We start from the raw sequence: 8,726 nt of genomic DNA, 5'->3' as shown, positions 1-8,726 counted from the left end.
AATTTACTCGAAAACAGAATTAATTTGCGATAAATGCAGATTCCTCTTTAAGGAAAAACTAGACATAACACAATCGTTAGTTAGAAAACTTGTTACAGTAACAAAGCCACAAATGCCAATTTGCTACATATTGTTATATATTATGCAAAGGACACTGGTAACATATTACAATTACAAGATAATTAACATTAAAATTTGTGACCAGCCATATTTTCATATTTTCCGTTGCAGATTTTGCCTCTGTGCACGTTAGCTTGTGACCTTTGCATTATATCCTTGAAATGCCGTTATACCCCAGCATTTTATACACAAGCTAAAACACTTTATTAATTGATTATGCCAATAACTAAGATTTGGCATAATTTACCATAATTTTCAATATGGCCCTTGTACTTGTATATGGGATATTGCCGATGCAGATGCATAAAATGGTCTCATAAGCTTTTCTAGATTTCTAAACCACCATATATGTCACAAACCAAGCTACATTTAATACTTATAGCCTATACTAGGTAGAAAAAATATAACCTTGCCATTTTTCACATGATTGTGTAGTTTCTAAGACTGCAATATGTTCATACACTAGTCTTTAAATAATTGGATGCCACCTGAAATTATAAGACTAAGTAGCATCACCTATGCAGGTTCTTTAAAAACTGCATGTAGTCTGAGTTGTGTTAAATTTGATTCTTGAGTTTGTCGCTGATATTTACAATGTTGACTTCTGTACAGAAAAGTTGTGTGTCACTCTTATAATGATTTTGTGTTCATGAAGCTCATGTTCAACATTTCTGTTGACTGTGTACATATGACATTCATGTAGATGTGGATTATATGATTTACTTTTCTCAAGTATTGACTATGTCAGTTCTTTTGAATTGATGGATGTTGTGTACTTCAAATAGGTATATTGTTACACTCTTGACATTTAATCATCTCGGTGACTGTCTTAAAAGCTTCAGTGTTTACACTGTTAACATGATTTACAGACATTGTGTTCTGCAATTATTGTGTCTAAGAAGAATGATTACATTGTTAATGCCACATTTGTACATACTAAAGTAGAGAGGTGGAGGTACGTGCATACAAACATTTCATGTCAAACCAAATCTGGTCACATAGTGCTTGTGGTGCTGATAACTCCTCCTGCACAGGCCATGAAGGCCTAAAGGTACCGACTGGCCGCCGCGTCATCCTCAGCACACAGGCATCACTGGATGCGAATATGGAGGGGCATGTGGTCAGCACACCGCTCTCCCGGTCGTGTCAGTTTCCAAGACCGGAGCCGCTACTTCTCGATCAAGTAGCTCCTCAGTTTGCCTCACAAGGGCTGAGTGCACCCCACTTGATAACAGTGCTTGGCAGACTGGATGGTCACCCATCCAAGTGCTAGCCCAGCCCAACAGTGCTTAACTTTGGTGATCTGATGGGAACCGGTGTTACCACTGCGGCAAGGCCATTGGCGGCCCTGACAAATGTGGGAAAAAACCCATGTCACTGGGAAATGTGTGTAGTGTACATCATTTGCATTTCCTAGAAATCAGTTTACAGCTATTAAACAAGACTTTGATAAACAAGACTCCATGAGCTTAATGGACAATGAAGGTAGGTACCATTGCATATGGTGCTACCATCTGAGGAAATCTCTCTGTTTTGGTGTCATGCCAACTCACTTGTGTAAGAACAGTGGAGTGTGAAAAATTTATGAACTTGAAGACAGTAACAATAATGATAAGAGGGGAAAAAGAAAACTATGAACTATGGTCACAATGGCAGTGAAGAGTAAAAAAAAAAAAAAAATCGACTGAAAAAAAGTGTGCAGAGATTCAGAATAGAAGACTGCAAATAATGTGGATGAGAAAAACAAAATTAAATATGATGTTGCATCAATAAATATTAAACAGACACCACCGAAATGGATTCACCTTTCCTCAACCAAAGGGAAGACAAGGATGACTGATGCCATACTTTGTACTTAGCAGCAAAACAGCACAGAACCCATCTGTGAACAATGTTGCAACGCAGGTACACGAGTGGGTTTTCAAGAGGACAACAGTTACTGATACTAGCAGCAATGGACGTTGGGAATTCTTAATATTGGGCAGTGGATTTTAATTATACTCACATTGCTATGAGTCAAGTAACTGCATTTTCAGCATTTTTTTTTATCTGCACTAGCATTTTAGGGTGAGATACATTTAATTTTCGACCTCTGGAAGAGGTGTTAATGGATCACAGGGTGTACCTACTAACTGGCAGCGGGCAATCACACTACCTTAAAATGGGAGCATTGTGGGTGTGTGTTAGGAGACAGCAGAGTCCTCAGCACATTGCAGATGTGTAGTATCGCTCTTGGCCAGAGCAAGGCAGACATTTGGTAGCAGCGATTGATGGTGGTTATTGTGCGGCATTGTGCAGTTGGCTTGCTATTTGTGTAAAATAAAGATGAAACTGTATACACCCTATGCTATTACAGACAGTGGTAATTGCTGTCTTGTATTTACAATAATATACATGAAACTTTGGACACACATTTCATAGCTGTATTTTAAAATAATGCAATAAAATACATTTGTAAGCATTAACTGTACTGCATTTAATGCTAAGTATAGTGCTTACGACCCTGTAATGCCATTTTAATGTGATAGTGGTAAATGAATGACACAAACTTTCCTAAAATATGAACCTTTTTAGTTTCTCACTATTTCAAATTTGGAGCAAGCAAGTCTAGGTGGGCTACTTCAGTTTCAAATACACCCTTAGAACAAACAAGATACCTTAGATTTTGCCACAATTTTTAGATGGGTAAGAGGTCTGTGATGTACTATAGGTGAGCTCATACCACACTTTTACATATTAGATATTTTGGCACCCATGTTTTTGGTCATAGAGCAGGATTTTGCAAAAAGCATGAAGCCATATTTAAGGTAGCAAAAGTCAGCACACTAGCCTGTGATGAACTAATTAACAGTGAACTTCTGTTGCAATGTAAACTGCTGTTACACTTAACAACTATTTGTTTGCTGAAGTGACAGACAATTCAATTTACCAAAGAAGGTGCTTTCTATCTACCTACTGTTTTAATTATTTTCCTGTAAACTTCATGTAAATTCCAGCACACTAATTATAATCTAACGTTCAGTGAATACATTCTCTGACAATTTTCTGTAGTAAAATGCATCTGCAATCATTAACTGAAGCACTGGGGGAAAATTTCCATACAGGAGGACAGTAAACTACTACTGTGGTTTCCTAAAAATAATGTTATTCCACAGGCTCAAGGTTATAGGGGAATGTATTGCATGCTAAATACCTGATTCCATTGCGTAACAACTATATGACAGATAAGAGATTGATCCAAGGGCAGGTAGTTGCTATGAATGATGATAAGGGGCTCACCCAGTTTGGCCACTCCTTCATTAGATTCAGCTGCTATCAGTTTGGTTATCTTCTTTGTCAGGCAAGTCAGCAAAGATGTGTTCTCATTTACAGATGACCTAGTGGCAGCCACAAGGCTGAGTTCCTGGAGAGATGACCAATTATTACAGATGATTGAGTTGCATTTTGACTGGATAAAGCAAAGGCATTTGTTAGGAATTGTGATGGGTAAAGGAGCACAATTACGTTTGGGAAGCTAAGGGAGGATCTCTTAATAGCACTATAAGAAGCAAATACCTCAAGACTCTTCTGAGAATAGCTGATTGGTGTATTTCAGGAGCAGAATAAAGTTCTGTTGACAGAATAAGGAAAATCATTGGAGATATACATGAATTCACCGAGAATGATGAAGCAAACATAGTTATTCTCCAGGAGGCAGAACATAGGGCATTTGATGTTTTTCTGAGGTGGTTGGGAGTCGCACCTGGAATCAGGTAAATGTAGTGTACTGTGCATAAGTATGCCAAAAATTCAGTACTGTATGATCACACTATTGGTGATAAAACACTGTAAATGTCGTAAAATACATTAAAGGAGCCACCCAGACTGATTTAAAGTGGAATGAGTACATAAAAAGAAATTGTATGGGAAAGTTTGTGCCTGGCTGCTTATGTCAGCACATGAACCTACAAAACACTAACTAGCACTGTGCTTCTGTTGTGGTGTAAACACTATGTATGATTTGATACCCTGTACATCCGCTGACACTTACCCTCAACAGTCTAACAATTCTGTAATTATCATATGTTTTTTGACAGTAAAATCTTGGGTTGAACACTTGTAATAGACTGTATTGTGCTAGAGTATGCCATCATACAGCCATGAGGACATTGTAAAGTAGCTGTAATTATATTAAAGAAGTAAATAAGTTAAGCATTTAACAGCTATCTGATATAGTATCGAACCATCAAGTAACTAAATTTAGACTGCTTAACATGTAACATGTGTACTGGCTGAAAAGCTGAATAGCGGTCTGCAGAGAATGATGTACACAGCTCCAGCTATGGAATGTCAGAACCAGTTCATCGCATTCCCCTAGCACAATAGGATAACATATTCTTTTCAGGTGGTAGGAGTGGTTGTGGGTATGACTTGTGCAAGTGTGGTTGATGCAGCAGGTGGAACCATTCCATCTGTTTCCAGCTGTTAATTTCATCCGTGTACTGGAGTTATGATGCTCACATTTTTGTTCACTAAATGACCCAGTGTAGGTTTGCATATCTAGGTATGTGGGAATCGATTGTCATCTTGAGTTAAGTAACTTATTTGTGACACTCTCTCCACTATTTCATGTTAATTCAGTGACAGCTAAAGGCATAGAATATTATGCTGCACTTACTCTAACCAAAATACTTAAAATGCACAGAATACCATTTTTTTCACTGGCTGCCTGTTGCTATGTGTGTTATGGATACATAAAAAATACAGTTTTACGGGTCCGTGGTAATGAATTTGCTTACTGAATAACTTCCTTTTCCACTACCAGTCATGATTTTCTTTTTTTAAAACACGATGTGTACTCCATTAAGTGTTATCCATAGTTTTAAGAAGCAGCTGTTCATTCACTCTGGCTGCGGCACACACTAGGGGAGCGCAGGCTGAGGGCATGTTGCATGTTCACTCCAACATCGTACCGTTGGACTTCCATGGGTGGCCACTATTAGAAAGTGATTTCACAGTGGGTCATAAGTTATACAAATTAAGATAATGCTGTCTTGGAAAAAAATGTTTTGCAACCATATTTTGTCAAAAATTATAGTGATAAAGGTTTTATGGGACATGAATTTAAAGACAGGTAATGTGTCTCAGTTCACAAAATAAACTGGAACAACTAGTTTGGAGGGAAATATCCTTGGCAGCTCTTTTCGGGTCATAAATCATAGAGGGGACACGGATGGAAGTGACTTTGCTAATTGGGGATAAATCCAGCACCCATGCATTCTCCCACACAAATTTGACAACCAACAGGATAATGCCCCTTTGAATTTCCCATGATTTATACGTCACCTATTTGGCAGCCATCTTGGATGCATCTGATGACCATGCAGGCTGCACCAATTATCCCACCATTTTCGGATCATAAAACATAAAGGGTTGTGACAGGTCACTAGTTATACTAATAAATTAGACCTGGATAGATCTGGCAACCAAGCAGGCTGTGCCAGCTTTCCTGACCAATAGGAACACTCATTTTTGAAGTTCTCATCATTTTAGCTTACCCACTGACATAGACAAGTTGGGGGGGGGGGATGATCATGACCTTGATCTCAAGGGTTGTTTATGCTTCCTCATCCTGCACCACGACTGGCTCTGCCTCATAACTTATGTGGTCTCTTCCTAAAGTGTGCACATTCATTAAACGGCAGCACCGAAGTAGAAAACTATAAAAAGCATGCACTTGAATGCACTTCTGATTCTTGTAGTTTTTCCACCTGGGAAGTAACTTTATTCATCACAAAGGATCACTAATCCCTGACTTCAGAAAGTTAAACATGTTAAACCACTGACTGTGTTCCAGAGAGAAAATGACTTGAAATGGCTTGCCTCTGGGACCCAAGAGGGCTGCCACAGAAATTCCTCAGTTTCATGAGCTTGAAGCCACTTTCCAAAACTGTTTCAACATTCCTACTGTACCATTGGATGAAGTGAGCGGGCTTTGAGTACAATAAGCACAGCAAAACACTGTAATAGAAATGTTGTCTATTGGTTTGAAAACTGTAAGACGTGAATGCATACTCCTCCTAAAATAACGCAGCATAACTAATCTATCTTGATGCTGCTGCTTGTGTGGCTGCCCGACAACTGACACTGTCTTTCCAGATTCATTACTTATATAGCTGCCAGTTATCAAACCACAACTTCCGGGCTGCGGCGCAGTGGCAGTGGAAGCAGAAGGGCGTTGACCGGAAGACTTGAATTTAGAGCCCTGACTGTCTTGTTAAACCTAAAGACGGCCTGGCGTGGCAGATAGGCAACCAGCTACAACACTTTTGAGACGAGATTTACACCGTATGAACAAATATTAATGAGCATTTAGCATCCCAGGGTGCCCCAGAGAGCTACAACACCAAGAAGTATTGCTTCTCGGCTTTTGGCAAGATCAATGTGTAGTTTTTTTTAATAGATAAGGATTAAGGATAAGGAAGGGAACTTTATTTAACTTCTGTAATAATGAGTCAGATCACCAACGAGTGCGATCTTTTTACAGTTGTCAACACCTTTCATCCACACTGAGACAGATTCCAATTCATTTATTTTACAATGATTCCTGGTCCTGAGAACCAAAGGCAAAGTCAACATGTTGTACAATGAACCCTTATCTCTGTTGTAAACTTCATAAATCTGAAATGTCCGATAAGGTTTATTACTTCAAAGCATCTATCAGATTAAATTTAACAAATGCAATTTAGTTTAACAATTCTGGAGAATACACTACAAATTTTACAAACACGATTACTCATCTATATATATTTAAAACCAGTTGGCCAAATAAAATGTTTTATATTCTGACCAGCAAACAGTGGCTGACTCAGTAAAGAAGAACATGTTTTGAGACATTCTTCTCACAGACTTAAACCTAAGGAATACCATGATTATGGAATGCATGAAGTTCCACCTTGTAATGATGAACCTACAACAATTGAAGAGGCTATGAGTGCTCCAGTTTCTCAACAACAGATAGAAGCCATGGAAAGAAAATTGGTGTCATTTTATCAAAATGAAACTTATGAATGGGTTGAAATGTCAAAAAAAAAAAAAAAAAAAAAAAAAAAAAAAAAAAAAAAAAAAAAAAAAAAATTTAAAGTACAATGAGTGTCCAATGTAGAAAACCATTAGAGTGCAATACCAAAATACAATACACATCTTGCAGTCAAGAAATATTCACAAAACGAAGGGCAACTATAGAGAAACATGTTCACCAATGCTGGAACTGGAATCACTCAGATACATTTTAGCCCTAGCTTTAAAAAAAGATTTACTAATTCAGCAAATGGATGTGAAGGTAGCTTACTTCAATAGAAAATTAGGATGACTATGTATGTAATCTCACCAGAAGAAGCGAGAAAAACTCTTCTAGAAAAATGAAAGATGTGGCTACCAAAGAAAAGTATTTACAAGTTGAAACAGAGTGGCTGTTGCTGGAACAGATGTCCGCATGATAGATTGATGAAGATGGGTATGAAACAATCTAACACAGATCCTGGTATCTATTACAGAAGGGGTAAAGAAGAGGTAACAATAATGACAATAAGGGCAGATAATTTCTTCAAACTAAAGGTGGAGGACAGAACAACAATTTTACAAGACAATTAAAAACCAAGTTTAACATGAATAACTACAGAGATAAAGCAAAACTTGGATATGCAGATTCTTAAAAATAAGAAGACAAAAGAGTCATGCCAAGGCCAACTGTCATAGACAGAGAAAATTTTGGAAAAGTATGGTATGAGTAACTACAAACCCATTTCTACACTGATGGGTTGAGGAGCCAGGTTAACAACCAGTGAAGATGTAGATGACAATTAAAATGTACCATATTTAGAGGCAGTAGGGTGTCTTTTGTATTTGACATGAACATCAAGGGCTGATATTGCTTTTCTCAAATGTTGTAAGCAGATTCTGCAAAAGACCAAGAGAGAAACACTAGGAAGCCATTACAAAAATATTCAGATATCTAATCTGAACAAAAGACCATAAATTAGGGTACTGTAGAAAGGGAAATATAAAACTCGAGGGGTATGGTTATAGAGGGTGGAGAAGTGAGTTAGATAACTGGCATTCCATTACTGGATGTTGTTTTAGATGAATAGGAGGACTTATGTTGTGGCCTGTATAAAAGAAAGGAGTAGCCTTGAGTGCTGTAGAAGCTGAGTACAAGGCTTTGTCACACACAATTCAACAAACATCAGGGCTCTAACAAGTGAGACAGACCCTAATATCTATATGGGACCCACCAAGATATTCTGTGACTGCAAGGGAGCCATACATTTAGCCAAAAATAATGTTACTAGTGCCTGAACCAAACACGTTTATTTACTTATTTATATAGCAAGAATCATTTTAATACGTTATTTGTGCACATGATTTAGGACAAGGGGAGACACAATTAATTTATGATTACAGTAAGCAATTTGAACTACATGGTCACCACAAGTAAAGTGCATAAAAATATAAAGTGATACACAACATTGCATCTGCATCTGATACCAGTGGGTATTGAGTGAGACTACACCATAAACACAAAGTAAATTATAATGTGAAGTGACATAATAGGCCTATACAATTAA

The 8,726-nt window shown here is 37.7% G+C and overlaps 1 pseudogene; it reads right to left on the bottom strand.

The window, feature by feature from the left end:
- Nucleotides 1-1,346: 1,346 nt before the first annotated feature.
- Nucleotides 1,347-1,464, bottom strand: LOC126098520 (5S ribosomal RNA; annotated as a pseudogene).
- Nucleotides 1,465-8,726: the final 7,262 nt, after the last annotated feature.

Source organism: Schistocerca cancellata, chromosome 1 (assembly GCF_023864275.1).
Source record: "Schistocerca cancellata isolate TAMUIC-IGC-003103 chromosome 1, iqSchCanc2.1, whole genome shotgun sequence".
NCBI classification, from domain to species: domain Eukaryota; kingdom Metazoa; phylum Arthropoda; class Insecta; order Orthoptera; family Acrididae; genus Schistocerca; species Schistocerca cancellata.
The sequence above is the reverse complement of the archived record's forward strand: the minus strand, read 5'-3'. Positions and strand labels throughout refer to the sequence as shown.